This window comes from Pelobates fuscus, chromosome 7 (assembly GCF_036172605.1).
Source record: "Pelobates fuscus isolate aPelFus1 chromosome 7, aPelFus1.pri, whole genome shotgun sequence".
Lineage (NCBI taxonomy): Eukaryota > Metazoa > Chordata > Amphibia > Anura > Pelobatidae > Pelobates > Pelobates fuscus.
Genome location: NC_086323.1, coordinates 47,411,788 through 47,418,385, shown reverse-complemented (window position 1 = coordinate 47,418,385; position 6,598 = coordinate 47,411,788).

Below are 6,598 nucleotides of genomic sequence, written 5' to 3'. Positions count from 1 at the left end.
TTCCTATGGATTTCTAAAAGTAATTTACTTTAAACTAAGTATAATTCAGCTAGAGTAAACTGGGATGTAGGAATTTTGAGCATTTGTTTTATGGGTTGACTGATGTTTAATTTTACAGTTTTCCCATAATAAAATCTTACTTGATTAAAACTAACTTTGTGCAGATTTGTTTTTGTTTATTCCCCCCATGTATTTGATATGCTGATAAATACAGACATGCATATATGTTGCAATCTTTTCACGAAATTACAAGTTATGGCGACTTAAACGAACATTCAAAACTATGATAAAATAACAGAATTGGAGAAAAATCTAAAACATTTTGTATTTTATTTTTTGGTTTTTTTAGTTTCTTTTTTTTCTGCTTTTATGGCCTACAACCTTGTAAGTTCCCTCAACTTTCTGTATAGTGAATTAACTAATATATTGGACAAGGAGGATAAATAAATATATAAATATCCTTTTGGGAGAGTAGTAGAAATGGAAGTAGTAGAAAAAGAACCATTCAGCCCATCTAGTCTGCCCAATTTTCTTAATCTAGGATAGCTTTATGCCTATCCCACGCATGCTTAAACTCCTTCACTGTGTTAACCTCTAACACTTCAGCTGGAATGCTATTCCATGCATCCACTACTGTGATGTAATTCCAGTAAAATACAAGTTTAGCAGGCTAAGATTGCCACAAGGCATATGTATGTATATGTGTTTGTAGTATCAGTTAGTTAATAACACGTAGCTAAGATACTGTCATCACTGTACTGACCAGGTGCAGGAATGTAAGAACTGGAATTACGCGTCCCTCTCCTTTGTATCAGATGAGCCACGTGGTTAGACCGGATGGATGAGTTTAGACTCTATTCATTAAATAGGTTAAGGGTATGTGTGGGTGTAGTTAATTGTGGGAGGAGCTACAGTGCTATATAAGGAATGTACTCTATGTATTCAGTACTCAGACTTTGCTGTATTTTGGTGACGCTAGTCCCTCTGAGTCCCGATCGGTGATCCAATAAAGAATCTCTTCCTTCCTGAAGAAACCTGTGTCCATCTCTCTGTGCTTGGCTTCCGTCAGTTTCTCCGGTATCATTTGGTGCATTGGCCGGGAAGCTCATCGTTCAACGGTAGCTGAGAGGCAGAGGCGTGAGACGGTCTATCTTTGCCCACGTTCTCTACGGCTGCACCCCTGAACTTCTGCGTGGACCTCCCTTCGTCTCGGCGCCACTGGTCTGTTGTCCAGGAGATCATCGGCCTCTACGTGAGAAGTGCTGGGGTGTCCCCGTCGATGAGTGTGAACTCAGGTTCAGGAACGAGGAGGTAAGATAACTGCTGTTTTAGACGGCAGGACCCGCTAGGGGTATACCGATTGTGCGGTAGGCCCAAAGGGGTTTTTGAATCTGTATCTGCCCCCTCTGTCGGAGGGAAGGAGCGAAGGCGCACCGCTCGATCGAACGCTCTTTAGTCAGACCGTTTGATTTGGTTAGTCAGGCGGGGTCCTGGTGTAAGATAGCCCTAGCCGGACACCGGTGTCTTGTCTAGACTAGCGTTCTAGGGTGTATATTACGTTCGCTAGGTCGGAGGGACCGGGAGACTAAGCGGCGCCTGTGTAAATTCGGTTCGCTAGTTCTCATCCTATCTGGGCTAAGTGGGAAGGCGTGTAAATTTGGAACCCACTAGACTTTTGATAGTACGACTAAGAGGCGCCTGTGTAAATTCGGATCTCTAGCTCGTTGTATAGTGCGACTAAGAGGCGCCTGTGTAAATTCGGATCTCTAGCTCGCTATGTATATGTGGTGATTGGGCAGTGTGGCTAACCAAAACGGGTGTATATAGTTTTAGGTAGTCCATTCAAGGTACTGGCCAATAGTTTAGTTGGGAATTGTAAATGTGTTAACGATTGTTTAGTAAAGTGTATATCTTGTTAGATAGCGCGAGCTCAGCCGTCTAGCGAGAGTGTTAATAGTGTGTTGCTGTATTATAGTGCACGGTACCATAACCCTGTATATTTACTGACATTATATAATAAGTACTAATCATTGTCGTCCATTGCATGTTTAACACCATAACCACTAATAATTGTATTGTGACCTTAACTTGTGCTTTGACCTATGCTAACCGTACTGTAACCGCTATTTGTAAAAGACGATGTTACTGGGGTGTGTTATAGACGGGTAATTCGTATATAGAGAATTATAGCGTGGGTGACTGTGTAGTTACGCCAAAGGGCATAATATTGATTATATAGTGACTGGTGTAGCAGCTGTGTGTGTACGGGAATTCCCTGAGTGTTTATTGTTATTGTGTACGTTTCACTTGATAACCGTACCACGTGGTGCTGTTGCCAGAGGAAACGGGTGTGACTGTTGAATAGTACGCGTGTATAGTAATCGTTGTCGACAACGTTCCACTGTTAAATATGGGTGCGTCGCAGTCAACGATTCCGGATCCCTTAGGATGTATGGTTAAGAATTTTAAAAAGGGATTCAAAGTTTGTGATTTTGGGGTTAAGATGTCCCCTGTACGTTTGGTCACTTTGTGCACTAGGGAGTGGCCTACTTTGGTTGCGGCATGGCCGCCACGTGGCAGTTTGGATCCAACTCTGGTACAGCGCTTACACGTGGCTGTATCAGGTAGGCCTGAACTTTACGGCCAGTTTCCTTATATTGATTGTTGGAGACAGGCCGTAAATGACTCGCCAAAATGGCTCCGGACATGCCACGAGGAACAGTGTCGCCTCATGGTAGCTAGGACTTGTTCGTCCACTAGGGCTGGTGTTAGGCCCATTTTGGACACGCCCCCTGAGTCCGAGATCCCTTTGCCGCCCCCTTACTTTCCGTTAAGAAGAAGTGACGCAAACGCAGGAAGTCCTGTAACCCTTCCCTCACTACCCCCATCCACTTCCGCTTCCTCCTCCAGTGCAGGATCCACCCCCCCTCGTACTAAATCCCCCCTTCCGGAACCAGATAGACCAACCTCCATTAAAAATGAATATCCTGATTTGGCGCCACTTCAGACTTCCGGTCAAGCTTCATCTAGCTCGGCCCGAAGTGTTCTATTCACTACCTTTTCCCAAAACCAACCTCCCACATCCCCATACCCTATCTCTCCCCGACCGGAACCCATGACTGACGCTTCCCTACGTAGCCCCATCCAAACCCGACAGTTGACTGGTGCCCAACAATTAAAGCACTATCAGATGCCTCTTCGCTTAAATCCCGGGTCAGCTTATATCGATGCCGCAGGTCAAATGGCACACGCTGACCCTGTCTTCGTATATGTCCCTTTCACCACTACCGACCTTTTAAACTGGAAGACCCATAATTCCTCGTATACTGAGAAACCACAAGCCATGACTGATCTGTTCACCTCAATAGTACAGACGCATAATCCGACATGGGCTGATTGCCAGCAGTTACTAATGACTTTATTTAACAATGAGGAAAGGACAAGAATAAATCAAGCAGCCATTAAAGCATTAGAAGATAGAGCCCGTGCTTTGAACCAAGCTAATCCAGCAGCATGGGCCGCAACACATTATCCCAACACTGATCCCGATTGGAACGTAAATGGTGCTGATATGGTTCAACTCAGAGCCTATAGAGACGCTATAATTGCTGGCATGAAAGCCGGAGGAAAGAAAGCCATTAACATGTCGAAGACAGTTGAGGTGATCCAGAAAAGCGATGAAGCGCCCAGTGTCTTTTATGACCGATTATTGGAGGCGTACCGCTTGTACACCCCCTTTAATCCGGAAGACGCAGACAATTCCCGAATGGTGAACTCCGCCTTTGTCAGCCAAGCTTACGGAGATATTAAGCGCAAGCTACAAAAGCTAGAAGGGTTTGCAGGTATGTCAATCACCCAACTAATGGAGGTAGCTAATAAGGTGTATATGAATAGGGAAACAGAAAGCAAGAAAGAGGAGGAGCGCAAGATGCGTAAAAAGGCTGATATGCTAGCGGTAGCGATCGCAGGCGTAGATAAACGGGGCCCAGATAGAGGCAATAATAGATGGAGTAGGGAGCCTTTGAGTAGGGATCAGTGTGCGTATTGCAAGGAAGAAGGGCATTGGAGGAACGAATGTCCGCAAAGAGAGCAGTACGAGAGGGTCCTACCCAGGGCAGGCTACGGAAACTTTAGAGGCAGAGCGAGAGGTAGAGGAGGCCCCGGAGGGAGTAATGGTTATAGAGGGAGTAATGGGAACAGAGGAAGTGTTAGGGAAGACAGATATATTCCAGCAGCGCAAAGGTCCCGCGATAGAGAAGGTAGGGACTTCGTAGGATTGGCTGACACGGTCATGGAGGACTATTGATACCGACCGGGCTCCATCCCCCTTGGTCGAGCGGAGCCTATGGTCGATGTATCAATAGGGGGGAAAAGGAGTGCGTTCATGATCGACACTGGTGCTGAACATTCAGTGGTGACTAATCTAGTTGCTCCTCCATCTGGAAGGACTATTACTGTGATAGGAGCAACTGGAAGAAGTGCTGAAAGACCGGTTCTTAAAAGTCGACTCTGTACATTGGGAGGCCACGTAGTAAAACACCAATTCCTTTATATGCCTGAATGTCCAGTCCAATTGCTGGGACGTGATATGCTATCCAAATTACAAGCGCAGATTACGTTCCTACCAGATGGAACAACATCTTTAAAGTTTAATGGACCTTCAGGTATTATGACTTTATCCGTACCAAAGGAAGAAGAGTGGCGACTTTATACAGTGTTGACTAGCCAAAACCCTAGGAGTGATGAGACATTGTTTAACATACCAGGAGTTTGGGCAGAGAACAACCCACCAGGACTGGCCCGCAATATTCCACCAATAAAAATTGAACTGAAACATGGGGTTTATCCAGTGAGCCTAAGACAATATCACATTCCGCAGAAGGCTAAGAAGAACATCCAATCCTATCTGGATAAGTTCATACGGTATGGTATCCTAAAATTCTGTACTTCCCCCTGGAACACCCCATTGCTGCCTGTTCAAAAGCCCGGCACAGATGAGTATCGACCTGTGCAGGACTTAAGAGCAGTCAATGATGCGGTTGTTAGCATACATCCAGTTGTACCCAATCCATATAACCTGCTTGCTTTAATTCCGGGCGGGGCTACTTACTTCACAGTCTTAGATCTCAAAGATGCCTTCTTTTGCCTCCGAATTGCCGCAGAAAGTCAATGTATTTTCGCTTTCCAGTGGGAGAACGCTGTAACGGGCTCAAAACGCCAAATGACTTGGACAAGACTGCCCCAAGGGTTTAAAAATTCACCTACCCTATTTGGTTCAGCCCTAAGTCAAGATCTATTGGATTTCGAGTCCATCCCAGGAGAGTGTGTATTGTTACAATATGTAGATGACTTGTTGATAGCAGCAGTTACAAAAGAAATCTGTCAGCAAGCAACGCACGATCTACTACACATTCTCTGGAAGGCAGGATACAAGGTGTCTAGAAAGAAGGCTCAGTTGTGTTTGCCAACTGTCAAGTATCTAGGATTCCATATCTCTGAAGGTCAAAGAATTATGGGGCCAGAGAGAAAAGAAGCTGTCTGCCAAATACCAATACCCAAGAATAGAAGACAAGTGCGAGAATTCTTGGGGGCAGCAGGCTTCTGTAGGATATGGATTCCCAGCTATGCGATACTAGCAAAACCTCTGTACGCAGCTATCAAAGGTACAGAGCACGACCCCTTCTTATGGACCCAAGAACAGCAAACGGCATTTGAAGATGTGAAGAAGGCTTTGATGAGTGCCCCAGCATTAGGTCTACCTGATCACACACGACCATTCTACTTATATGTACACGAGCAAAGAAGAATGGCTGTGGGAGTATTGACACAGTACTTGGGATCATGGCAAAGACCTGTTGCCTACATGTCTAAGCAACTGGATGCAGTGGCCAGCGGACTTCCACCTTGTCTAAGAGCCGTAGCTGCAGCCGCCCTGCTAGTAGCTGAAGCCGATAAACTCACTCTGGGTCAAGAACTTTATGTACGAGTCCCACATGCAGTACAGACGTTGTTGGATTACAAAGGAAATCATTGGTTTAGTAATAGCCGTATGACCAAGTATCAAGCAATGTTGTGTGAAAACCCAAGAGTGCATTTAGAGACTGTAAACACCTTAAATCCAGCTACCCTTTTGCCACAACCTACTGAAAGTCAACATGATTGTTTGGAAGTAATGGATGAAGTATTCTCAAGTAGACCAGATCTTCGTGATTTTCCCATCCAGAACCCCGATGTTCAATATTACACCGACGGCAGTAGTTATGTGAAAGAAGGGATCCGCTATGCAGGATATGCAGTAACAACCATAGACAAGGTGATAGAAGCTCGGCCACTGGCGAAAGGAACATCAGCACAAAAGGCAGAATTAATAGCACTAACACGAGCGTTACAATTGGCTGAAGGTTTAAGAGTAAATATCTATACGGACTCTAAGTATGCGTTTTTAACCACTCATGCCCACGGAGCTTTGTATAAAGAAAGAGGACTACTGAATTCAGAGGGCAAAGAAATCAAGTACGCAGCTGAAATCCTACAACTATTGGAAGCAGTGTGGGAGCCGAAAGAAGTCGGTATTATTCATTGTCGAGCACATCTGAGA